Below are 27,257 nucleotides of genomic sequence, written 5' to 3'. Positions count from 1 at the left end.
CAGGGAGATAAAATGCCTTCATCTGGTGTACTTGCACAGTAACGGCTGCACAATATTAGGTTTTGAGCTTCGCAGGCCTTTTAAAATTTACAAGTTATCTATTTCCTGCACCCTGCCAGTATTATCAACATTGGGACATCTGGACCCAGCTTCCCCCCTTATAGCTGCTCGGAGGAGAGCCATTTGTTTGGACAGAAATTGCAGTATTTTCCTGAGTTTCTCACCTGCAGAGCTGTGCCCTTCGCCCTGTGGGAAGCAGAGTGCTCTCCGAGGTTCAGGTTTGGCAATCTTTATGGGGGATTGGGGGGTGGGGGATTGGGGGGTGGAAAGGTTCGCGAGAACTGTCTGGGTTCCCCTGCCGCCACCAGGGGCTGAGCAGGCAAAAGAGGGACATGGCGAAGTTGCTGGGAAAAATAACAGCGCTCGCCCTTATTGGCGCACCCAAAACACCCAATCGTTTGTGGGGAAGGAAGGGTGCGCCGTGAGTTGTGAATTCCCCAGACAATTTGCGCCACAAGCCTCGCAAAAACAGCAGCTTGCAGTAGCTACAAGAGCAGGTCAGAGGCTGAGTGAGTAACTCGCCTCCCTGACTCCCCGAAGCCTGTCCACCATCTGCAAGGCACAAGTCAGGGGTGTGGTGGAATACTCCCCTGGTGCCTGGATGAGTGCAACTCCCACAACACTCAAGAAGTTGGACACATCCAGGATGAAGCAGCCCCGCTTGATCAGCATCCCATACTCCACCTTAAACATTCACTCCCTCTATCACCGATGCACAGTAGCAGCAGTGTGTACCAACTACAAGATGCACTGCAGCAACTCGCCAAGGCTCTGTCGACAACACCTTCCAAACCCACAGCCTATACCATCCAGAAGGGCAAGAAATGCAGCAGACGCATGGGAACGCCCCCACCTGGATGTTCCTCTCCAAGTCACTCACCATCCTGACTTGGAAATATATCCCCGTTCCTTCACTGTTGCTGGGTCAAAATCCTGGAATTCCCTCCCTAACAGCATGATGGGTGTACCTACACCACATGGACTGCATTGGTTCAAGAAAGCAGCTCGCCACCACCTTCTCAGGGGCAATTAGGGATGGGCAATAAATACTGACCTTGCCAGCGATGCTCACATTCCATGAATGAATAAAAACACCCCAGGAGTGTCCAGAAATGTTTGCATTTGCACTGTAAATAGGAATTAAATGCACTGCAGTGAGTTAGCGGTAGCACTTAATGATGTAAGGACCTGTTTATATTCCTGCAATTTCACTTGAACTCTCTGGCCCAGAACGGGTGCAATTGAAACTGTGGAGTCTCATTCCTGCAAATAGTAAATTGTTCCTAGGCACAGCTGAAGGCAAAACCATCAATGGTGGTGGGGTGATGAAATCAGTGATGTGCGAGAGGCCAGAATTGGAGGAGCACAGATACCTCAGAGGGTTGTTGGGCTGGAGGGTGTTACAGAGATAGGGAAGGGACAAGGCCATGGAAGAATGTGAACACAAAGACAGACACAAATCCCATGTAGAGAAATTATTAGAATATGTGAGGTCTAAACAATATTGATATGCCCTTCAGCAGAACATGTAGGAGAAATGCAAAGCTCCCGTCTGTAACATTCATAACTATAATTACAGTGACATTGTTTTGTGAAGGTAGGAGTTCTGTCAATGTATTTTTTGACTTGTGAAATGCTGGCAAAAGAATTGGAATACGCAAATTGGAGTATGTGACTGACAGGGTTAAAGTATTAATGAGTCACAGCGAGCAGACTGAAAGATTGAATGTTTCAAAACAGGTTTCAAAGTGAGCTTTTGAATGCATATCATATGAATGTACAACACACTCAAATTCTTTTCTTCATTGTTTTCACAGAAGTGTTAGCCCATTTATTTTAAATAGGCTTAGGCCTCTGTTTAGGAACAAACTTAATAAGGGTACATTAAACATTCATACAATGATATTGTAATATCTAACTTTATGTTTTTAAAGGTTCCTATTTACAAATTTGGATCTATAGAAAGAGCTTTGCACACTTTCCATTTTGTTTTGCAGACAGTTGAATAAACTGGAGTGCCATATGCCAAGATGTTCCCTACTGAGCTGGTCATGATCTGAAGTTTTGTTTAGGCATTGATTTCTGGATGCTTTTGTGTTTTTAATTTTGGCTGCCCATTTCCAATAGGTTGTTCAGCATATACATGGCAAAATTTTTCTTTTTAAAGATAGTGAATTGACAGCCATTATTAAACAAACTGATAATAAATGGTAGGCAGTCGACGTGGTCCACGCTTTGTGTTACCATATTAATCAGACCACGAAACAAAATTGGAGATACTCCTGGGTAATTAATATTGCACAACTACAGCATTGTCTCATTTTCTTTTAATATCATTTACTTTACTTTTAGGGGTTAAAAAAAGAAAGATCTGCAAATGTCACTCCCACCCCCCTCCCCAAGTTTAGAGCATTTGATTGGGGTGCAACATACTCCTGAACATTCCTTGCGATGAAAGATGCAAAAAACCTCAGTTAATGAGACCTTTTAAAGTGCTGGTAACTCAGTGATATCTTAATCCCTTTGCAAGAAGTAAATCACTGGGCATGATACTTGAGGAATCTTTTTGCCTCTTTGTGTTACTATTTTTCTCTCCTGGGATCCCTCTTCCCATCTTCAGCCACACTGCATGGACATCAACACCTAAACTCGCCATCCTCCTGATTGGCCTCCCTGAAAATAGTTTGCATTCCAGGCACAAAGACTCGATGATATGGACTTGAGGGCTTTGTAAGCTTCCAATTTAATTAAGGCATTTTGGAAAAAAAGGAGCCCTTTTCATACCTTTTTTATTATTAAATATTGGACTTTAAACCCTGTATTAATTGAGAAGTGAGCTCTACCAAGGTAATAAACCTTTTTTTTTTCACTGCAGAGTCCTCACAACTTTAGGAGCCCTTTGAGCTTGCCTCAGTAATTTATTTTGAAATAGCAGGCACAGTGTTTTTACTGGCATAAACCAGCATGAAAGAAATCCATGCCCCACCCCCACCCCCCACTCTGTGCAACTCAACTCCCCAGACTCATACGTTTTAACTCCTGCTAAACATTGGCCCAGAATTTCTGGAGGGGGGCATCTTTTGATGTGCCCTGTGAGTTAATTTTTTTCCTGCACCCTTCAGCTTGAAATGTCTTTGGGGATGTGGGCATGTTCGCTGATGATTGCACAATATTCAGCACCATTCACAACTCCTCAGATCCAGAGGCAGTCTGCATCCAAATAGAGCAAAAACTGGACGATATGCAAGTTTGAGCTGACAAGTGGCAAGTAACATTCGTGCCACACAAGTGCCAGGCAATGACCACCTCCAACAAGAGAGAATCTAACCATCACCCCTTGACATTCAATGGCATTACCATCACTGAATCCCCCATTATCAACATTCTGGGGATTACCATTAACTAGAAACTGAACTAGACTAGCCATATAATCTGTGGTACAAGAGCACATCAGAGTCTAGGGATACTGCAGTGAGTAACTCACCTCCTGACTCCCCAAAGCCTCTCCATCATGTACAAGGCACAAGCCAGGAGTGTGATGGAATACTTTCCACTTGCCTGGATGAGTGCAGCTCCAACAACACTCAAGAAGCTTCACACCATCCAGGACAAAGCAAACCGCTTGATTGGCACTTCATTCACAAACCTTCACTCCCTCCACCACCGACGAACAGTGGCAGCAGTGTGTACCGTCTACAAGACACACTGCAGGAACTCACCAAGGCTCCTTAGGCAGCACCTTCCAAACCCACGAAGAAAGGAAAAGTAAGATTGCAAGAAATGTTCAGAGGTATGATGCTACCCAATCAAATGCTCTAAAATTGGGGACGGAGATGGGGAGAGATATTTGCAAATCTTTCAAAAGCTCATTTTGAAAGCTGTATTGAAACATTCAATCTTTCAGTCTCTTCTCTGCGACTCATTAATATTTTAACCCTGCCAGTCACACATTCCAATTTGTGTATTCCAATTCTTTTCCCAACATTCCAAAAGCCAACTCCTACATTCACAAAACAATGTCACTATAATTATAGTTCTGAATGTTGCAGATGGGAGCTTGCATTTCTCCTACATGTTCTGCTGAGGGGTATATCAATCTTGTTCAGACCTCACATCTTCAAACAATCATTCCTTTCCATGGGATTTGAAGATTCTCATCTTTGTGTTCAAATCCTTCCAAAGCCTCACCCCCTCCCCATCTCTGTAACATCCTCCAGCCCTACAACCCTCTGGGATATCTGCCCTCCTCTAATTCAGGCCTCTCACACATCCTTGATTTTCATCGCTCCACCATTGGGTGGCTGTGCCTTCAGCTGTCTGGACCCCAAGCTCTGGAATTCCCTCCCTAAACCTCTCTGCCTCTCTACCCCTTCTCACCTTAAGATGTTCCTTGGAACCTATCTCTTTGACCAAGATTTTGATCACCTACTCTAATATCTCATTATGTGACTCAGTGTCAAATTTGATAATGCTCCTATGAAGGTGTTTTATTCCGGCGTTGGCCAAACCGTCGCTCACGAGCCACATTCAGCTCTTTTCAACATAAGTGTAGCTCAGTGACCGGGGGGGTTGGAGCAGGCCCATGCTGTGCGGCAGAACAGTGAACAAGGTGAGAGGGGCGGACGGGACGGACAATTGGTGCAGCAGCCTCGCGCTCTAACATAGGGATAGCGAGTTGACTGGTTTGTGACCGCGCCTGGGATCCTTCCCTTTCCTGTCTGTGTTATTTGTTCATTCATTCATTAATCGTTCAGCAGATGCACGCGAAACCTTTGCTGCAACCTAAACACAATGCATTTCTTGCAGAAAACAGCGGGCGTTCCAGCAGCAGAAGCAGGGCACTGAGTCTCACCTCCACTGTGTGCAGGTTTCCAAGCGGTGGGCAGGTGAAGAAGGTAATTGGTGTTGGTGCAGAAATTCAAGATGAGCTGAGGCAGGAATGCTAGATATCGGGAAAACAAGCTACAAGCGGCAGGGAGATAAATAAATACATATATTAGTAAATGTTCTTGCATACATATTCTTTTTATACTACTTGCACTTATATTTTTGCTAAACATATTTCCTCATGTAAGTGCGAGCAATAGTGATAAAAATGTGTCTTAAAAGGTTGTCCGTGTCTTGTGGCTCACGAATGCCTGAAGATTATTGCATGCAGCTCTAAGGTTCAGAAAGTTTGGCCGCTCCTGTTTTATTCCATCAAAAGAGCCATAAACAATTCTCATAGAGTTTTATACAGCACTGAATCAGGCCCTTCGGCCCATTGTGTCCGTGCCGTCCAATTCTCTTGTCAATATCATAAATTTGAAAGTGGACATTCAGTGGTGAACGGGTTACTGCAAAAAGCCGAGCCAAAGTTAAAAGACCCCATGACACCATTTTGAAGAAGGATGGAGAGTTATCTCCGGCCAATATTTATCCATCAATCAAAACAACACACATACAGATTATCTGCCCATTATCACATTGGGATCTTGCTGTGTGCAAATTGGCTGCCGTGTTTCCTACATTATAACAGCGACTACATTTCATAATGACTTCATTGGTTGTAAAGTGTTTTGGGACATCCCAGGTTTCTGAAAGGCACCAAATCAAAGCAAGTCTTCCTTTACTTTTTAATCCTTTGGAAGTGTTAGACCTTTTCAGGTTTCAGGTGTGGCTTTCTCTTTCAAGCATAGCCTGAAAGGGGGAATCTGCGATAATCTAATCAGCAGAATTAGCAAAATGCACAGAGCCAAGAAAACATCATTTGTCAAATTCTTAAAATAAATTTAAAAGCTTGTTGCTTCAGTTTGATGCAGAAGTGCACTCTTAAGGTAGCCTGTAGGAAGAATAAAGGGGGACTAAAGCTTTAATTTACAGCATTGTAAATTCAAGCTGTTTCCACTTGTGAGGGAATTCAATCTCAAACAGTCACTAATACATCCAATAAAGAATCCTGTAGAAACTCCTTTACCCAGAGAGTGATTAGAATGTGGATCTTGTTATCACCGAGTTGTCGAGGCAAATAGCATAGATGCCTTTAAGAGGAAGCTAGATAAGTACATGAGGGAGAAAGGAAGAAAAGGATATGCAGATAGGGTGAGATGAAGTAAAGTGGGAGTAGAGGGTGGAGCATGAACCAGGTGGGTTGAGTGGCCTGTTTCTGTAAAATCTCTGTAATTCTATGCGAAACAGAGTAAAGTTTGCAGATAAGCAGCCATAAGTGTTTAAATAGACAGAGGAGTTAATGTGAGAGGTATATCATGCTCACTTTATTTTAAGCACTGTACTTGATGTGCTGTGATAGCAGGTTGGCTGGTCAGATATCTATCAGGCATGTCAAATGGAAACTTGGCAGCTGTCAGCACTGTGTTTGTTCTCTAATGGCTGACTCAGGGCCAAGATCCTTTTTAGTCATCACTTGTAAACAAACATTAACAGTAGGAGAGCGAGGATTCAGGAGGATGCCTCAAACTCGACACTGCAACACATGACGATCCATCACTCCTTTGTAAATTGAAATTGCAACCTCACTGGTATACTCTCCCCCACCCTTCCCCTCCCTTTAGAAAGCAATGTTTGATGATGCCCACAGCTCCCATAACCAAGTGGCTCACCTCAGCTGAGAAGATGGAAACGTGTATTCAGTGGATATTTAATCACTCAGGCCACTGCTGCTGCTGGGCACCTTCTTATGGTCAGTGACTAATGGCTGCAGAGTGAGACTCAGAAACGTATTGCCACTTAATTCCCCTTGATGCTAAGTCTGACACTGGCCCAGGTTTAACATGCAGGAGTGAGGAAAAAGACTTCTCAACTTACTAATGGTAAATAATAAATGTTAGTCTTTGTCTCCTTTTGTGCCTGAATTTTAGTGAATTCCTTTCCTAACATACAAAATATGTACACTTGTCAGCATCATAAAATTATTTAAAACATTAAATTCCACTTTAAAAACTTATGATATATCTTGTGTGAGGCATGTATAATTACCTAAGTACAATTTTTAAAAGTAATATCAGAATCTTGTGTACATATGTAGAAGTGCCTGATTTCAGTTTCTCTTTTTGTTTATCTTTGTGTGAATCTTTGTAACTCTATGTATGTCTCTTTGTTTCTATGTATATATTGTGTGCCTCATAAGCCAGTGGAAATCAACCCCTGCAGTTTATTCTACTGGCCTCTTCTGTCCATCTCAATTCACCTTTCACTTCCTCTTCCCTGCCGTTCCCATCTGAAGAAGATCTCGTGGCTAAACTTTTGTCTCTAGCCATGTTCCCTTTTCAACTTCAGCCCTGGAAAGATCGTCTGCAGCCTTTGCAACCAGGCAGTGCCAGTCTTTCCAAATGAAGAGTTGTGTGCTCAGTTTCATAGTCGGTGATGCCTTGGCAAAGGAGCAAGCTAGGTAGTTCCAATATAGATATTCCCCTGAAGGCTTTGGGTCTTGCTGAGGTATATTCCCATTGGCACCCTCTAAGCACCTCACCTTGGCAGACTTGACAATGAGTACAGGTGAACTGTCTTGCTGCAAGGGGCACCACAGCCAATCATGACATTGCCCAAAGCCCAACATATATCTTCCCCTGCACTCAAACCAATTGTAACTCCCCTACCATCACCCTCATAAAGAGCAGCTCAGCTCCACACAGACCTGACTTGGGACTTTATAGTTTAATTACTTGCTAAGTAAGGTCCCAAACCATTGGAGGAGCCTGAAATACATTTCCACATTGGGTGTGTCCTGGTATACTACCTGATACACTAGCCATATAAAAGTGTTTGGTTTTGAGTTATGTTTTGTATGTTTTTTTTCTATTTATAAAGAACATTTTACAGCCAATGAAGTGGTTTTGAAGTGTAGTCACAGTTGTAATATAGGAAGCACAGCAGTCAATTTGCACACAAGCTCCCAGAAACTGTAATGTAATAATCAAGTAATCTACTTTTTGGTGATAATTTTTGAGGGACAAGCATTGACAAGCACACTGGCGATATCTCCACTGCTCCCTTTGAAACAGTGCCTTGGAATCTTTTACATTTACCTAAGAGGCCTTCTCACTGAGACTTCTCACTTGAAAGATCCCATCTCCAACAGTGCAGTATTCTCTCGCTACTTCATTGCAGGGTCTGCCTGGGTCTTTTGCTGAAGTCTTCAGAGTAGGATTTGAACCCACAACCTTATGACGCAAAGGCAAGAGTGCTACTAACTATACTGCAGCTGATACATAAAGTGGCGGTTCACACCCTGGGTGAAATCTTCCCAGATTTGCACTAAGTAGCAGGATGGTAAAACGATGTTTCACCCATTGGCCGTAATGGTGGCTTTTCATGCCGTATCGTCCCAAACTCACCGCATTAATTCTGCATTCCCGGTAAACACGCCGTTTCCATGGTGGGCGGGCTCTCATTCACCCGCCATGCCATTACCTCACTGCTTCAGCACGCCGAGCGCCACATTTAAAATGCAGCCATGCGCACACCTCTCAGCGCTTCCAGCCCAGGACTGCCGCATGGAAGACAGGATGGCCCTAAAAGACAAAAAGACTGCAGCCCCCGCTTCAGTGACATGTCCCTCAAGCACCTTTTGAACGCCGTGGAAGCCCACTGTGATGTCTTCAACCCCCGCTCAGGCCACAAGATGGGCAGCTGCCAATGCCCTACAAAAGAGGACAGCCACACAGTGCTGCTACAGGATGAATGGTCTCATCTATTCTTCCAGGGTGAGTCACTCCTCTCATCACTCTCAACTCATACACTCACAAATCCCTCACACATCCACAGGGATCTCACAGGTCAAGGGACAACACCACTAACTCTCACACACACCCTCACATCTCCATCAGGCTTATACCCTCTTTAGCTCATGTCTTCATCCTGTCCATGTCTCTGCTCATCACACAAACATTCCACTCAGTGCCATGTGTCCTGCTCACACTCTCTCCATCTGTTTCCATGCAGGAGGAGTCTGCTCACGTCAGCAGGGAGGGGTCCCAGGTCGGGGGTGGAGTGGCCCACGTCAGGCCCCTCACTCAGGTTGAGGAGCGTGCCATTGTACTGACTGGTGAGGACGTGGACTGTGCCTGCAGCAACAGTGAGGCCGGCAGTGAACATTCTCATGAGGATCCTGCACCACATCATCCCTCTCTCAATGTAACTGTCAGTGTTCTCTCTCCTGCTTCTGACTCTGCTGCCAAGCACTAATTATCTCTACTTTGGTTCACCGGGAGATCTGCCAAGTGACCGACACCCTCAGCCTGTCCCTCAGCTCCATCCATATCCTCATCTCCAGTCAAGAGGACACCTCCTCCATTGAAGAGCTGGAAATAAGCAGCCTGGAAGACCCATCACAGCGCTTACCCACACCCTGCACCAGTGCAGAGACACACACCTCGGTAGGACCTAGATCTAGAGCAGGCTCGGGTCACATTCTGGTGGTCACCGCACGGACACGTGTCTGCAGCAGGAGGAGGAGGCAGGTTCAACCGAGCTCCCTGACACTCGGAGGACTTATGGGGAAGAGGCATCTGTGAGGTCTGAGTCGGATGACGAGCCTCTAGATTTGGCCTTCCAACAAATCCTGGAGAGTCAGCAGAAGAAGGGGGAACATGACACAGAGCTGTTGGGAGCCCTCAACAGAGTGGCACACGAGTGGGAGGAGTGTGTCCACCTGCTCCCTGATGAAGTGGTGCCCACATGTGAGTGTATGGAGGTCTCTGTGGAGAGGATGGCGGACGCCATGAAGACCCTAGTCCAGCAGAACACAGGGATGTGCGCTGGCTTGCACTCCATCGCAGTAGCCATGTGTGAGTTCCTACAGTGGCAATGCTAGAGGAAAACAGGGCACCTCAACGTCCCTCCAGATGCTCCTTCCACTCAAGGAGTCAGGCTGGGGACCCTGGGAACTCAAAGGGAGGGGGAGCAGCAGCCGGACTCCCCTGAGTCACCCACTCAGGAATCTCAGAGGTTGCCCTCTCCCTCTGAGTCCCCTTTGCCTGTGAGCCCCTCAGCCTCATCCTCTGTCACTACAGAGGGAGCAGCTGGCCAATGAGTGATTCTGGAGGGGCAAGTGTGTGTGTGGCAGGACCTTTTGGAGCCTCGTGTAAGCACTCCCCAACTCACTCAGATCCTTCAGATATTACACTTCCCTCAATATCCTGAGCATTTTCAGTGCTGCCAGCTGGAGTTCACTTTCGGTTGTCCATCTGCATCTCTGCCCACCCAATGATCACACTCCCCTATAGCACCTGATCCCGCCCACCATGACTGTCATTTCACTTTCGATTTAGACAGGATGGTCTTGATTCGCCTTTTCGTCAGCTCCCCCATCTGTTCCCCTGCTCCAGTCACCCATTTCCTTTCCCCCAACACAATTGACCCCCCTGGCATCACCTTCCACCTCCCCTCCATGACCTACCAGTCACAACCCTTTTCCTTTGAGGATGTCCAGGTGAACGTACACATTCCCTTCCTTCCCGAAAATCTCACCCTGATCCACATTCACCTCCCCGATCTCCTCCTTCCCACCCCCAGAGTCCATGTCTGTCTCTGAGCCCCCACCACCCATGCTCGCCGTCCCTTCTACCACTACTGTCAAACCCTCACCCTCCCACCCTACACCCTCACCCTGCCCTCAGTCATTCTCACCATTCCCTTGTACCACACACACCCTCAGTTCACTCGCCAGGAGGCAGTCATGGACTCATCAGAGCCCCCCCTTGATTGTTCACCAGGACATCCCCCTCCCGACCCCTTCATCTCTTGGAACACCTTCCTTCCCCCACCTTGGTCCTACCCCCCTCCAGACTCCTTATTCCTTCCCCCTTCCTCTCTCCTTCAGACACCCTTTCTTCTTCCACCACTCTTAGTCCTTCCCTCCTCCTGACTCTTTCCCCCATTTACTCCTTCCTCCAGCCTTACTCCCTCCCCTCTCCGCACTCCTTCCCTGCTCCGCACTTCTTCGCTTATATCTTCCAACCTCCCTTACACCGACCTCCTCAGTTACTTCTCCCTTGTTACCCCCTCCTCCCCCATACTCCCTCCCCTTCCCAACCTCCCCATGACACCTTCATTCCCCCCTCCCAACCTCACCCCATCCTGACACCTTCATTCCCCCCTCCCAACCTCTCTCTCTCCCAGTCAATCCTAGACCTTCCTCTCCCACCCCCCAGTACACCTCCCTCTCCCAAACACAACTGGACCTTCCTCTCCACCCTCTCGACCATCATCCATTGTGAGCGTCAACAGTGAGTTTCCAACTTCCGTGAGCTGCTTCGCAGCAGAGCCATGTCTATGAGAAGCCACCCAGCATGCCATGGATGTTCCTCCATCATCTGCTCACTGGATGTTCGCGATGTGAGCAAGGCCCTGGTGTTAAGTCCCAACTTCTGCAAGTCGCAGTTGTCAAGATGTGTTCCGCACTGGCATGCAATCATGCTGACATGGACGAATGATCCAGCGGTTGGTGGGGGGGAGGGTCGGGATCAAATCCGGCAGGCTGGCCTTATAATGATATGCTGATGTATCACAATGAGGTTCCCAATATATGACGGTGGGGAACGCGGCCTACCATCGATGGGCTGAGCAGACAATTGCAAACTGGTTTCGCGACGTTGTGAAACCGATTTTTGGCTTTCCCGCCATATTGTCCGCTGGTTGCAGACGGTTCCACCCCATATGATGCATATCTCCTGGTGATGAAATGAAAGTTGCAATACTAAATCTGAAACATGGCCCCCTTCTCTGCTGTAAGGTGCTATGAAGGGTTTAATATGTAAAGCATTACTACGGAAATGCATTAGTCACAACACTGTGCACGGGATTCATCCGAGTACTCATCCCAACCTGTCAACACAGATCCCATTCAATTGATTAATCCTTTTCTCACTTAATGTTTTTTTTAACTCTTATTACTTAGAGAGTGTACTGTAAATACTTCAAGTCAAGACTTTTGCCTTTCGTCATATTTTCAGACAGATTCATGTGGAACATGCCCTAAATCTTGATAAGCTGAATGTTGATAGCACATGCAACAAAACAAAAAGATTCCCTCTTAATTACTTATCATTTGGGAGTGATAGTCTGCATATGTAGTGCCAAGTGTGTTTTTAAATATTTGAAGGGGTCTCTATTTTTTGTATGCTGTCAGGAGCTGTTGCTTAGAAATAAAGCCAATATATAAGTTTGACAAACAAAATATGCATCACAATCCTAGCCCTTTTCACCAATTGGGAACCTAACTTTAGTTTTGAATTACAGCTCAAACCTGGTTTGTGGTTTGGAATTGCCTGCTGTGCAGCAAGTAAAATTCGCCTTGGGCATGTTATTGTAGAAATGAATTTTATATGAATGAAGTGTTGTATAGAAGTTATAACAGGCTTATTGGGAAATGAGTCAGATTACATATTGGGCACTGAAGGAGGATTATCAACAACAAAAATGTTAATGCAGAGAAGATTTACCAGAATTAACCAGGGATGAAGGGCATCTGTTATGTGGAAAGGCTGGAGAAGCTGGGATTGTTCTCTTTAGAGCAGAGAAGGCCGAGGGGAGTTTGATAGAGGTGTTCAAAATCATGAAGGGTTTTAATCGAGCAAATAAAGAGAAACTGTTTCCAATGGCAGAACGTCGGTAACCAGAGGACACAGAGGGCAGAAGGAACCAGAGGCAACAGGCAGAATTTAATGCCCTCCTCCGTGGTGAATTTGGCGGCAAGGGCAACTAATTGGGTGGGAGGGTGGTACGAACATACGAGCATGCTAAATGGGAGCAGCAGTAGGCTACTCGGGCCCTCAAGTCTGCTCCGCCATTCGATAAGATCATGGCTGATCTGTTTGTGTTTCGAATTCCACATTCCCATCTACCCCCGATAACCTTTGACTCCCTTGCCTAACATAGATGGGGACCTTGCCACCATCCCGCACCACCCTGACTAAGTCCGTGGCGGGAAGGCCTTCCCATCCCACCACCAATGGTGGCCTTTAATTGGCCAATCAATGCCCACTTAAGGGCTACATCCCGCTGCTGCTGGTATTAATCCAGCAGCAGGAAGGGGGCTCACCATGCAGGGAGCATGATAAGCAAACCCTGTCATGTTTGCTTGTGGGCTCCTGGGTTGGAGTGGTGGGACGGTGATGGCGATCCTTTGTTCAAAGTCCTTCAGTGCCTGATCAAGACACCCAGCATCAGGACCAGCTGAGAACCACATCATGCCCTAGCAGCCAACCTCCCCTCAGCAAATCTCAGCAGGAGCGGATTCCACCCCCAGGGTCCTGGGGAAAGCTCACCGCTAGCCTGTTAAGTGCCTGAGTGGTACAAGATTTGGTGGACCTCCTCTGAAAGAGATGACAAAGGGGTCTTACCAGATCTTCAGCTGATGGCCGAGTCTCCTGTCGCCTCTATTAAATCCAGCCCAAAATGTATAGAAAATATTGATGCAGCAAACTATTGTGATGCGGAATGCGCTGCCCGAAAGGATGGTGGAAGCAGATTCAATAATAACTTCATAAAAGGGACTTGAAGGGGCTATGGGGAAAATGCAAGACGGTGGAACAATTGGATAGCTCTTTCAAAGGATTGGCATTGGTATGATGGGCTGAAAGGCCCCCTTCTATAGATATCCCACAGCATTGGCCCTGCATGATTTGTAAGGTTGGGGCCATTGTACCATGCAATGTATTATTTTGCTGCTAATCAACTGCATGGAACCTAACCTGTCTATCATGGCCAAACAATCAAGCTCTGTGACAGCCTGTAATCAATTGCTCTTAGCCATATCTTGAGCTCTGAGATTTCAGTTGCTATGGATGTTTCTGTGCAGTTTGGGTATTATTGGTGTTTTTTTCTAACTTTGTATGTTTTTTTGTTTAAGTGCACCACCAGAAATACTCTATGCATTTGTGATACATGAAATGTGACAGGTAAAGTGTAAAACTAATAGATCTCCTTTGGCATTGCTCAGAATAATTTAAATTTTGCAGGGCTTTATGACAGGCAAATTGTATCATTTAATGTACAACCTATTATACTGCCAAGGTGTATCTATGTTTAAGTAGGTGGCTCATCTTTAGGTGACAAAATCTTCAGGTCGTAATTCAACACAAACCTAAGGTCAGTTAGAGTTTAACTGCTGTTGCTGATGGCAGTTTGCAATTTTTTTTTATTCATTCATGGGTTGTGGGCTTCGCTGGCTAGGCCAGCATTTATTGCCCATCCCTAATTGCCCTTGAGAAGGTGGCGGTGAGCTGCCTTCTTAAACCGCTGCAGTCCATGTGATGTAGGTACACCCACAGTGCTGTTAGGAAGGGAGTTCCAGGATTTTGACCCAGCAATATTGAAGGAACGGCGATATATTTCCAAGTCAGGATGGTGAGTGACTAGGAGGCGAACTTCTAGGTGATGGTGTTCCCATCTCCCTGCTGCCCTTGTCCTTCTAGATGGTAGCGGTTGTGGGTTTGGAAGGTGCTGTCGAAGGAGCCTTGGTGAATTCCTGCAGTGCATCTTATAGATGGTACACACTGCTTCTACTGTGTGTCGGTGGTGGAGGGAGTGAATGTTTGTGGATGTGGTATCAATCAAGAGGCCTGCTTTGTCCTAGATGGTGCCAAGCTTCTTGAGTGTTGTGGGAGCTGCACTCATCTAGGCAAGCGGGGAGTATTCCATATCCTGACTTGTGCCTTGTAGATGGTGGACAGGCTTTGAGAGTCAGGAGGTGGGCTACTCGTTGCACTATTCCTAGCATCTGAACTGCTCTTGCAGCCACAGTATTTAAATGGCTAGCCCAATTCAGTTTCTGGCCAATGGTAGCCCCTAGGATGTTGATAGTGGGGGATTCAGTGAAGGTAATGCCATTGAACATCAAGGGGTGATGGTTGGATTTTATAATGTTGGAGATGGTCATTGCCACTTGTGTGGCGTGAATGTTACATGCCACTTATCAACCCAAGCCTGGATTTTGTCCAGGTCTTGCTGCATTTGGACATGGGCTGCTTCGGTATCTGAGTTGTCATGAACGGTGCTGAATATTGTGCAATCTTCAGTGAACAACCCCGTTTCTGACCTTGTGATGAAAGGAAGGTCAATGACCTATAACCCAGAGTACTAAAGGAAGTGGCCCTGGAAATGTTGGTTGCATTGGTGGTCATCTTCTGAAATTCTATAGGCTCTGGAGCAGTTCCTACAGATTGGAGGGTGGCAAACGTAATCCAACTTGTTAAAAAAGGAGGGAGTGAAAAAGCAGAGAATTATAGATAAGTTAGCCTAAGATCAGAGTGGGGAAAATGCTAGAGTCTATTATAAAAGATATGGTAACAGAACACTTGGAAAGTATTAATGGGGTTAGACAAAGTCAGCATGGATTCATGAATGAAAATCATGCTTAACTAATCTGCTGGAGTTTTTTGTGAATGTAACTGGTAGAATAGATAAGGGAGAACCAGTGGATGTGGTGTACTTGGATTTCAAGAAGGCTTTTGATAAGGTCCACAGAAGAGGCTAGTGGGAAAAAACAAAGTACATGGGATCGGGGGTAATATACTGGCATGGTTTGAGAATTGGCTGACAGTCCGGAAACAGAGAGTGGGAGTAAATGGGTCTTTTTCCAGATGGCAGGTGGTGACTAGTGGTATATCGCAGGGATCAGTGCTTGGGCTCCAGCTATTCACAATATATATAAAGGACTTGGAAGAGGAAACCAAATGCAATATTTCCAGGTTTGCTGACGACACAAAACTGGGCAGGGTTGTGAGTTGTGAGGAGGATGCAAGGAGATTTCAGCGTGATTTAGACAAGTTGTGTGTGTGTAGGCAAACACATGGCAGATGCAGTATAATGTGGATAAATGTGACATTATACGCTTTGGTGTGGAAAAACAGAAAGAGGGAGTATTATTTAAATGGTAATATATTGGGAAATGTGGATCTACAAAGGGATCTGGGTGTCCCTGTATGCCAGTCAATGAAAGTAAACAGGCAGGTGCAGCAAGCAATTAGGAAGGTAAATGGTATGTTGGCCTTTGTTGCAAGAGGATTTGAGTCCAGAAGTAGGGATGTCTTACTGCAGTTATACAGGGACTTGTTGAGATCGTACGTGGAGTATTATGTGCAGTTTTGGTCTCCCTACCTAAGAAAGGACGTACTTGCCATACAGGAAATGCAGTGAAGGTTCACTAGGATTGTCGTATGATGAGAGATTAGTACGACTGGGCATGTATTCACTAGAGATTAGAAAAATGAGAGGGGATCTGTTTGAAACTTATAAAATTCTAACAGGGCTAGACAGACTAGGTGCAGGGAGATAAAAGCAAAATACTGCAGATGCTGGAAATCTGAAACAAAAACAAAAATTGCTGGAAAAACTGAGCTGGTCTGACAGCATCTGTGGAGAGAAAGACAGAGTTAACATTTCGAGTCCAGATTACCCGAAATCCTTACTTCTTTCTCTCCACAGATGCCATCAGACCTTTAGATGCAGGGAGGATGTTTCCCCTGGTTCGGGGGTCTAGAACCAGGGGCCATAGTCTCAGGATATGGGGCAGGCCATTTAGGACTGAGATGAGGAAAAATGTCTTCACTCAGAAGGTGGTCAACCTATGGAATTCTCTACCACAGAAGTCTGTGGAGGCCGGCTCACTGAGTATATTCAAGAAATAAATTGATAATTTTTTGGATATAATGAACATCTAGGGGTATGGAGAGAAAGCGTGAACATGGTGTTGAGACAGAGGATCAGCCATGATCATATTGAATGGTAGAGCAGGCTTGAAGGGCTAAATGGCCTAGCCCTGCTCCTAGTTTCTATGTTTCTATGAAGCAGCTGCAGATGGTTGGGCAAAGGTCACTATCCTGAGGAACTCCTGCGGTGATGCCCTGGAGCTGAGATGACAGACTTCCAACAACCACAACCATCTTCCTTTGTGCTAGGTATGACCCCAACCAGAAGAGAGTTTTGCCCTGATTCCCATTGACTGCAGTTTTGCTAGGGCTCCTTGATGCCACACTTGGTCAAATGCAGCCTTGATGTCAAGGGCAGTCACTCTCACCTCACCATTGCCAAATACATATAATTCTCCCGAATGACCTGTACCTGACCATGTCAGGAAATCACTGACTTAACTTATCTTGCCATTTAAGTTATTTTTAGGATTGTCGAGTTACAATTTGTTGGTGTTTTATACAAAGTGTGTGATTTCCAGAAATCAGTTTCCCAGCACTTCTCTCTCATTCAGCAATTCTGCCACTCTTCTGTGAGATGGAAAACAAAGCTGAACAGTTTTCAAATTCAGCCTCACCGTGGTCAAATGCAATGTCTAAAGACTGCCTGGTCCTTTACCCGCTCGTTTATTCAGTTGTTGTTTGTGGGTGCTTGTGTGTGCAAAATGATATTGCAGCAGTAATTACATTTGCTCAGTTGCACAGCGGTTTGAGATGTCCTGAGGTCATGAAAGGTGCTATATGAATGCAGGTTCTTTCTTACTGACCTTTCAACCAGAACTGCATTCCACAACTGAACAGTCCTAAAAACAAAAAGTAGATGTAAAGAGTCATAAAGTCAGCAATTTCCTGACAGGGCTGGTTATTCACTGTCAGTCGTGAAGGCTTCCGTCACACCCAGGATTGGGAATCCATGTACACCTGGCAATTTTCAAACTTCCATTAGCAATACAGTTTAACTTAAATTAATTGCAGATTTCATTCCTGCTCTGTTACTTTAAACACGTTGACATGTGTAAATCCCATTCTTGCTTATCAAAGAGTCATAGAGTCATAAAGAACAGGAAGAGGCCATTCAGCCCATTGGGCCTGTGCCAGTTCTTTGAAAGCTCTTTCCCCCATAGTCATGCAATGTTTTCCCTTCATGTATGTGATTAATTCTCTTTTGAAAGTTACTATTGAATGTGCTTTCACTAACTTTTCAGGCAGCATGTTCTGGATCATAAAAGCTCATGGTGTAGAGAATTCTTCTCATCTCATTTCTGGCTCTTTTGCCAATTAACTTAAGTCTGTGTCCTCTGGGTACCAACCCTTCTGCCAGTGGAAAACTTTCTACTTAACATGATGACTTTACACTTATTTGGGAAGACAGTGATGTTGGTTATGCCACTGGACTAGTAATCCAGAGGCCCAGTTGAATTTCCTGGGACCAAGGATTCAAATCCGACCATGACAGCTGGTGGAATTTAAATTCAATAAATAAAATCTGGAATTAAACACTAACCATGAAACTATCATCAGTTGCGGTAAAAACCCATCTGGTTCACTAATGTCCCTTTAGGAAAGGAAATCTGCCATCCTTACCTGGTCTGGTCCACTTGTGACTCCAGATCCACAGCAACATGATTGACTCTTAACTGCCCTCTGAAATGGCCTAGCAAGCCATTCAGCTCAAGGGCAATTAGGGATAGACAACAAATGTTGGCCTTACCAATGACACCCACATCCTATGAAAAGATAAAGAATTTGTGTTGAGCACCATTGACTTGGTATCCAAGTTGATTTAGAATATTGGACGTTGGTCACTATCTGCTTCCCCAGCCCTACCCCCTCCACTTTGCCATTATCTGCAAACTGGGCATGTTTCGCCTCTTACTCTTTTACATAATAAAACAACCGCCCAAGCACTAACCGCTTGAGACTCCACTTCCTCATGGATTCCACTCTGGGACCTCACAGCACTGACTAACATCAAATCTTCTTTCTGTTTGCTGTCTACTTCTCTGCCAAGTATCAATCCAACCTGATACTGTGCCTCCCAACCCACAGGCACATACCTTGTTATTTGTTCACTAGTGTCAGATATCTTCCCGAAATCCAGGTAGATAGATAGCGTCGACTGCTACATCCTTATCCCTCAGATCTGCATCATCCTCAAAGGAATCTGATAAATTGGCCAGACACAATCTGCTCTTTCTGAATTTATGCTGGCTCCATCTTTAATCAGACTCTATACCTTCCAGCTGTTCCATTATTTTCATCTTCCACCAGACATTTCCCATAAAACTGATGATGTGTGTTCTGCACATTTCACTTATTCTACTTTATAAAATGCAGCATTCAATATGCACAGAAAATCTTGCTGGCAGATGACAAATAACAGAATGTGTGCATGTGTTTGACAAAGTGCCAAAATAAAAACAAACATCAAAACATAATCAGTTCTTAGGGGATCACAGGTTAACTTGGAATTACCCCACAACCAGTGAGGCTCACTTGCTTACCATAGTGTAATATGCATATGTTCTGACACCATTATCTTCTTTGGACCTAATCAGTTTATAAAGTTGACTTACGCTAACTTGCAAATGGTCGTTTTCTTGGAATTAAGGATTCTGTGGGGCATCACAGTGGATGAATGATTTGTCTATGTAATGCTGTGCTCAGAATAGTTAACATTTATGGCTCTCCAAAAAAAAAACTCCACTCAGACAAATTTATCATAGAAGATAATCCAAAAAAAGTATGCTGCAGGGTTAAGTCTGATGAACAATATTGCAGATGCCAGATCAACAGAGCATACCTAATTCTGAATGCTACCGGCAAATATCAATGCATTCTATTGCTCCAGTTGCATCACCCATAGGTCAGAGAAAATAAAGCACCATTAATTAGGACACAGATCTCTACGAGCAGGAAGCTGATTATCAGTAAAATACTTACTGTTAGGAACTTAACATCATTAACTGTAAGGGGTGATGGTGGTGATGTCACTAGACTAGTAATTAGGCTCAAGCACTGGGGGCATGTGTTCAAATCCCTCTACAATAACTGGTGGAACTTAAATTAAATTAATGAATCTGGAATTGAAAGCTAGTCCCAGTAATAGTGACCATGCAACTATTGCCCTTTAGGGAAGGAAATCTGACATCATTACTTGATTGTTCTGCATATGACTCCTGGCCCACAGACTGTGGTTGGCTCTTAACTGCCCCCTGAAATGGCCTAGCAAGCCACTCAGTTCAAGGGCAATTAGGGATGGGTGACAAATGCTGGCCTTAGCACATCCCAGGAAAAAAAAAGTGACACTATTATTCCTGGCCTGAATGGAGATGATTGGATAATTGCCCCATCAATCACCTACCCCTGGAGACCACACTACTAGTATTGAGTTTACACATGTAATTTTTATGTAATTCATTTTGCTAGAGAAATCACCTTGCTTTTTTTTGTAGGGAGACGTTGCTGTAGTTTCGGTCATGAGCTCCATTTGCTGTAGTTCATACAGACTCTTAAATTGTTGGAACAGTTGACTGCTTAATATAATGCGCTGTTTAAATAGACATTGTTCGCTGTTTGCTGAATAAATAGATTCTGCTGTAAAATGGTCTGTACAATGTGAGTCCTGCCAAAAACCTTACCCAAGTGCAACACATTGGTGATACAGTGACGTCAACGGACACTTCGTAATTATTCAGCAAGTGCCGTAAAGCTGAACGAGGTCAGCTCTCCGGGAGGCTCCGTGTCTAAACTAGGGTACGGAATTGACAGCGTTTTATTGCAGTTACAGTGTTCCTCTCGCGTTGCTGTGCAAGATGTACGTCGTGCACCAAGTATTGCTGTGGCAGAAAAACTGCAGCACCAAGTGAATGAGTCAGTGAAAGGATTAAGTGAAGTTTCTCTTTCACACATACCTGTATAATTCACAAAGTTGAAAGGTTGGAAGTTCATTTTATGCCGACGTATCAAAACAACATGTCATGTAAGAATCATCTGCTGACATTATATGGTTTCAAACCTGTCATAAATTATGGGAAGATTCGTGCTTTTTGAATAACATTTTTCAAGAGATTGCAGCAAAGATACCTCAAATGCCAACCCTACCCATAGATTCTGCTTTGACCAAAGTGATTGCAAAGCTACAGATGTCACCTGCGGCAAGATTATGAATCGCACCTGAATCACCCATTCATCATAACTACTCACTCCAGTGTTTTAATATTATCATTCAATTGGAATCTTATTTGCAAACCAGTTATTAACTTGTTTTTCTGATGTCCAAATGGGCTTTTCTGGGCAAGTATTTTAATTGTTGGGGAGTGAAACCGACAGACACAACATCCAAGAGTTTTGTTTCCTTGGCACATTTTAAAAAAGGGAATATTCGTGTTGTTTTTTTTTAAAAAAGCGGAAAATGAAAATAACTATTTCTCACCCCGGAAAAAGGCCTGACAGTTTGATGCCAAAATTTGCTGATGAGCTTTTGACAAGTTAAGCTGCTTTCCAGTGGATCAAAGAGTCATACAGGCAAGAATGAAAGATATTAATAAATTATTGAGTGAGTGACCGATTTTAAGGCAGTGCAACATTCTATAATAGATCTCACAAATATATACATTTGATGCAAAGCCCAATCCACCCGTGTGTCAGCTCTGGCTCAATGGTAGCACTTTCATCTCAAAGAGACTTGATTACACAATCTAGGCGACACTTCATTGCAGCACTGAGGGAGTGTCTCACTGTCTCCAGCACCCGTCTTCCAAATGAGACCTTAAACCGAGGTTAAAAACAGAAAATGCTGCAAAACAACTGGGCAAGTCTGGCGGCATCTGTGGAGCGCGGAACAGTTAACGTTTCGAGTCTGAAGAAGGGTCACACGGACTCGAAACGTTAACCCTGTTTCTCTCTCCACAGATGCCGCCAGACCTGCTGAGTTTTTCCAGCACTTTCTGTTTTTATTTCAGATTTCCGGCATCCGCAGTATTTTGCTTTTATCTTTACATTCAAACTGTATGCCATCACAGGTATATAGAAAAGATCCCAATGAATATTTTCAATGAGAACATGGGAGGCGAAATCCAACGTGTATCCGTCAACCAGCACCACTAAAACAGATGACCTGGTCGCTGATCCCATTGCCGTTTGTGGGAGCTTGCTGTGCACAAACTGACTGCTGCGTTCCTTGCATTACAACAGCGACTGCACTTCAAAAAACATGTAATTGGTTTTAAAGTGCTTTGGGGCACTCTGAGGCTATGAAAGGCGCTAGGTAAATGCATAAAATTTCTTTGTTTTGCAGATAAATCAAACATTACAGCCTTGGTTTATTTTTAAACTTGGTTACAGCATGTAGCCTTTTTCTCTGCTAGAGCGGGAGTCTGTTGGGTGTCCCCTCGCCCCTGTTCGTTTTGTGCCCAGATTCCAGTGCAAGCGGCCAAACTACCAAAACAAAAAGGATGAGGGAATTGTAAACATGCGTGTTACTCCCTAAAACCCTCCCGGTTGTGTTTTTACGCGGGTCAAAGCTTCAAATCACCCGAGTCAGACCCTGAACATAAACTGGCCACGGTCAGCAAGGCGAAATTGTGAGATTCTGACTGAGTTGGTTTGGAAAGGGCCTTCAAATTGCACTCATGTCCTGAGCCTCGTCAGCACGCATTGATGCATTTTAGAAGCTTTTCATATCAAAAATATTTAATTTCTTAAGACACTGGCTACAGTTCGCCAATGAACCATGAAATGGTCCAGCGTAGTTTTTACGTAACTTTAGTGATTTTACATCAGTTTACTCGCAGGTGGAGGACTGGGCATCCTTTTTTAAAAATATATATTTTTGGTAATTAACCCATTTTCAGCTGAACATATAACACTGCACCAGGTTCCGACTCATGAATACATCAAGGAATACTTCCGCAGGGAACATAATGATGCTCTATTAGGCTGCCCGATTTTGTTAGTTCATGGAAAATTTTACGCCTGTAATTATGCAATTTTTAAAAAGTTAATAAACCGGCAACATAGCCACAGACTCACAGGGTTGTTACAGTGCAGAAAGAGGCCATTCGGCCCATCGCGTCTGCACCGGCTCTCCGGGGTGAGCATTTCACCTAGTGCTATTCCCCTGCCTTTTGCTTGTAACGCAGCACATTGTTTCTTTTCAAATCACCCGAGTCAGACCCTGACCATAAACTGGTCCCTAATCCCTTCCTGAATGCTTCGATTGGACCTGCCTCCCCACCCCACTCTCAGGCAGTGCATTCCCGTACAACCAGCACGATTTCAAATGCAAGAGCTTTATCCTAGGATCTTCCATACTGCATCATCCAATACAACCTCACTTTTCAAAGTTAAACTTGATACAATCTTTTTTTGGTCAGCTCGTTTATATCCGTTCTTCGAACCAAATTAAATCAAATTAAGTTTAAATTTGCTGCGTTCAACAGCAACACTGGCTGAAAACTGTTCACCAACGCTGGCTTTAGAACAGAATAGCACAAGTACCACTGTTGTCTTTAACTAAGTCTATCTGTGAAAATTTTGAAGGAAATTCAAATTCACCAACTGAATTTTCACTAGAAACTAGTGGTAACTTTGAATTTACACTGTACGCAGAAAGCTTCACCCTTATCCTTCAGCACAAACTTTCGGTTGACACTCAGTGCCGTGGGGACAAAGTCACAGGATCATAACGGCACGGAAGGAGGACATTCAGCCCATCGTAACTGCGCCTGCTCTCCAAATGAGCATTATAACATCTTCGAGTGGAGTGTAAAACCAAGGCCCTGTCTGCTCTCTCCTTTGTAGATAAAAGATAAAGGGTATTATTTTGAAGAGGAACTGGGAAGTTCACTCTGTTATCCTGGCTAATATTTATTCCTCAACCAGCACCAATAAATCCGATTATCTGGTCATTAACGTCTTCGTTGTTTGAGGGTATCTTGTGCGGCATTACAACGTTACAACAATACATAAGTGGCGACACTTAATTGGCTGCAAAATGCATTATTCTCGTGAAAGGTAAATGCAACATCTTTTTCTGTCTTATGTATTTTACCTAGTTTGTATTTTTTAAGTAACCAAATATCTTATCTCTCTGGATGTAGCTGCAGGATATAAAAATCTGATTTGACATTATATTTAAGGAAGAATTTCAACAAAGATTACTTTTCTTCTAGGCCAACCTTCCCAGACAACTTAATAATGAGACCAAACTTTGGAGCAGAAGCAAAAAGAAGATGCTGGGTTTCGACAGTGAAGTCTGGAGATCGGTTTTCGCCAATTTCTTTGCTTACCACCTTCAACCTAACTGCAAACCAGGACAGCAATGCTAAAGGTGACCTCACTGTGAAAGGGCGCTCTAAGGGTCTGCCAATTCATTCAGTTCCTTTGTGAAATATTAGGCATTAAGATATTAGCAGCACTGTTGACAGCAACAGAAAACTGGCTCCTCTTGAAAGCAGCAACGGCGTCTGGTTTTTGAAGGGATAATTAAGATGGGTGTCAATGGGAGCACCTCCTACACACTGTGCTAATCCAAGTAGCACCGATAAAGCTTCCTGACAATGCCCTGCCTTCCCATTGCCGACACTGTCATCTGCTCACACATCATTGAGAAATGGCCTTCAAACGCATAACAGATTCCTCTAAGTCAAGTTATAAACATTTTTAAGCATTTGTGTCATCCTTATGCCCTCTGCTTTCAGCAGCTTGCAAGATATACAAATTGAGGCTGCTCGTTTCAACCGCAGCTGCTCTTGTTTTCAAGCTGATGGGGCTAGGTCAGCGGAAAATTTCAAAACTGAGATTGATAGAGGTTTCTTAGGTAAGGATTTTAAGAATTATAGAACCAATGCACCTGAATGGAGTTAACGTACAAACCATCCATGACATTAAATGGCGGAACAAGCTAGAGGGACTGAATGGCCTCCTTTGTTCCTTATATGTCTATTGTAAACTCTTGCGGAACCAACGGAACTCCAAAAGAGACAGCAGCATTAACTGTGAAACGTAATTTTCCCTTCCCGTTACAATGGCTTAATAAATTCAGTACGAAGTAAATGCATATGTGACTGCAAATGTGTCATGCAGATGAAAATATAAAATGCTCTGCTACAATTAATATTTGAGTTTGAAACGGGTAAATCAAAAGGAAAGGTGTGCCATTAAAAGTAAAAAGACGAGCAAGATGTTCTTATCTCTGATGTATTGTAATTAAACCACAGGGACTTGTTTCCTGTCAATGAGGAGACTCTGCCGAACAGCTGTTACTTCTAAATGGACAGAATCAATTGGCAATAAATAATATTCCACTAGTAAACAAGGTCACATTGTTTCCACTCCATTTTGAGGTAGAAAATTGTGCCCCACTGTCTTACTTTTTATATCGTCCCACAACATGCCCTAAACAAATAGGTGACCTTCCTCCCCGTGAAATGAGGCGCCTGGAAGTAACAGGCCAGGCTAAGCCAAACCTTCCCTCCCTCACTATGGCCGGACACCTTCCTATGGTTGCCACCTCCTTTGGATGATACAACTGAGACTGGGAACCGTGTGATTGTGGATCCAAGGTGCAAAAAGCCATTGTACAATGAGCCAACAATGAGGTTGTGTGTTCGAGTCTCCCACTCCAGGGTCCTGAGTGCTTAATTCAGGCTGAGATTTCAGTGCAGTACCGAGGGATTGCGGCACAGAGCTCCCGTCTTTCAACTCAGGTGGATGCAAATGATCCCATGGAACTATTTTCATAAAGTGTTTCCTGGCCACTATTTATGCATCAACCAACATCACTAAAGAAGACGATCTCTTCATTGGTCTCATTACTATCTGTGGGAGCTTGTTGTGCGCAGCTTTGCTCCGAAACGGGCATTAGAACAGTGACTATACCTCAAAAGTAATTCATTGGCTGTAAAGGTTTTGGGATGTCTTGAGGATGTGAAAGGCCCTCAATTCTAAAGAAATTCATGAGTCCAGTGTAAATCCAATTAACTGCATGTCTATTTGTGGCTAGTTCAAAATATCACTGTAAATGGAATCACCTCTTGATTGTTCAGTTCCTCAGGCAGAATGTGCCATTGCGTCTGTGTTTCGTGAGGAAATTCTCGCCCCATGTGGATTCAGATTATTTTCCTGTCTGCAAGGATTCTGTACTCAGGGGGTTCGCTCATCTGGGATCCCAACCTCACACCGGCAAAACGAGAGGGAAGAAATCTGTGCCAAACTTGGAGATCTGTAGTACCCCAGTTTTCAAAGCATGTTAAACGGCCATTCAAAGTTCACTCATTCCCCCTAAAAAGTATTTTTTTAAATATTTCACTTCAATATTTTTAGATGCAGATAATTGAAAATGGCAACCTGAAGAACTATTACCTCAAATCGGCCCTGTGGGTTTAGCTAAGCTGATCTTTAGTACAATGTGAAGTGTTGAGGCTTCCGCTTGCAGTTAACGGTTCTGTTTTATCCATAGGATTCAGTGTCCTGAATATGTACACACATCGGCTGCGCCGTTACACAATGCGGCGAGGGTGGGCTGGGCTAAGACAACATCTCCTTGAGGTCAAAGTCTTCTCTGCTCATCAATGCACTGTCATTACAATGCGAAGCCCAGTTCAACGAAACACGTGCGTATTATTTTTTCGAACACAGCAGAATTTTAGCTTGTGCTTGAAGTCCAATAAGAAAGTACCACCGAGACCCCACGGAAGGGTAGATCTCAAACCCCAGTGAAATCTCTGATGGTTGAATGAAGGATATGGGCCGCCCTTTATTCTTTTCCGGGTGAGGAAAATATTCCAAAACTGCGATGTGGAAGAATCTTATTCTCAGACTTCCGGTTTCAACCAGCAACTAAATCCCCAGCCCCTAAACTGACGAAAAGGGTTTGATGTCCCCGTGTGATCCGCAAGCGCCTTAAATTTTTTATGAAACTAGATTTTGTGACGTGGACATTGTATTCTAATTCAAAACATAATTATATTTGTAAAGTAGAAGTCCAGAGAGCATGCTTTGCCCCTGTATACACCAGAATCCTGGATCAATGTTGATAACTACTTAATAATTATCAAATGGCAAGTGTTCCTCACCGCCGCATGTTACTCTCGGGAAGTTTAGATCCTTCCTGTCGTGATTAACTCACCGTTTAATTGCCTGTACTCATTTCATATCTGGGCTATTTTCAAGAGTGTAACTATTAAATAAAATATTTCCATTTCCTGTAAATGTCAAGTTTATTTCCTGTAACACGTTCCTTGTCACACCTCCCCTGTTACACTTTCCCGTTTATGGTAATAACCCTGGTTTAAAATACTGTCACCTGCGACTCGGGAACTTTCATTCATTCACGGGATGTGGGCTTCGCCAGCGAGACCAGCATTTATTGCCAATCCCGAGTTGCCCTTGAGAAGGTGGTGGTGAGCAGCCTTCTTGAACCGCTGCAGTCCACGTGGTGTAGGTACACCCACAGCGCTGTTAGGGAGGGAGTTCCAGGGAGTTGATCCAGCGACAGTGAAGGAA

The 27,257-nt window shown here is 44.3% G+C and overlaps 2 long non-coding RNA genes across 2 annotated transcripts in view; one reads left to right on the top strand and one right to left on the bottom strand.

The window, feature by feature from the left end:
- The window catches only part of LOC121286336, a 67,136-nt gene extending 66,825 nt beyond the window's left edge, over positions 1–311 (bottom strand). The window contains exon 1 of the long non-coding RNA XR_005944919.1: positions 225–311. This is a non-coding gene — a long non-coding RNA (uncharacterized LOC121286336). The remainder of the gene's footprint in view (positions 1–224) is intronic.
- On the top strand, positions 125–26,963 carry LOC121286334. Its single transcript, XR_005944917.1, has 4 exons — positions 125–278; positions 4,867–4,955; positions 23,924–24,081; positions 26,212–26,963. It is a non-coding gene; the product is annotated as an uncharacterized LOC121286334 (long non-coding RNA).
- Positions 26,964–27,257: the final 294 nt, after the last annotated feature.

The sequence above is a fragment of the Carcharodon carcharias genome, chromosome 13 (assembly GCF_017639515.1).
Source record: "Carcharodon carcharias isolate sCarCar2 chromosome 13, sCarCar2.pri, whole genome shotgun sequence".
Classification (NCBI taxonomy): domain Eukaryota; kingdom Metazoa; phylum Chordata; class Chondrichthyes; order Lamniformes; family Lamnidae; genus Carcharodon; species Carcharodon carcharias.
The sequence above is the reverse complement of the archived record's forward strand: the minus strand, read 5'-3'. Positions and strand labels throughout refer to the sequence as shown.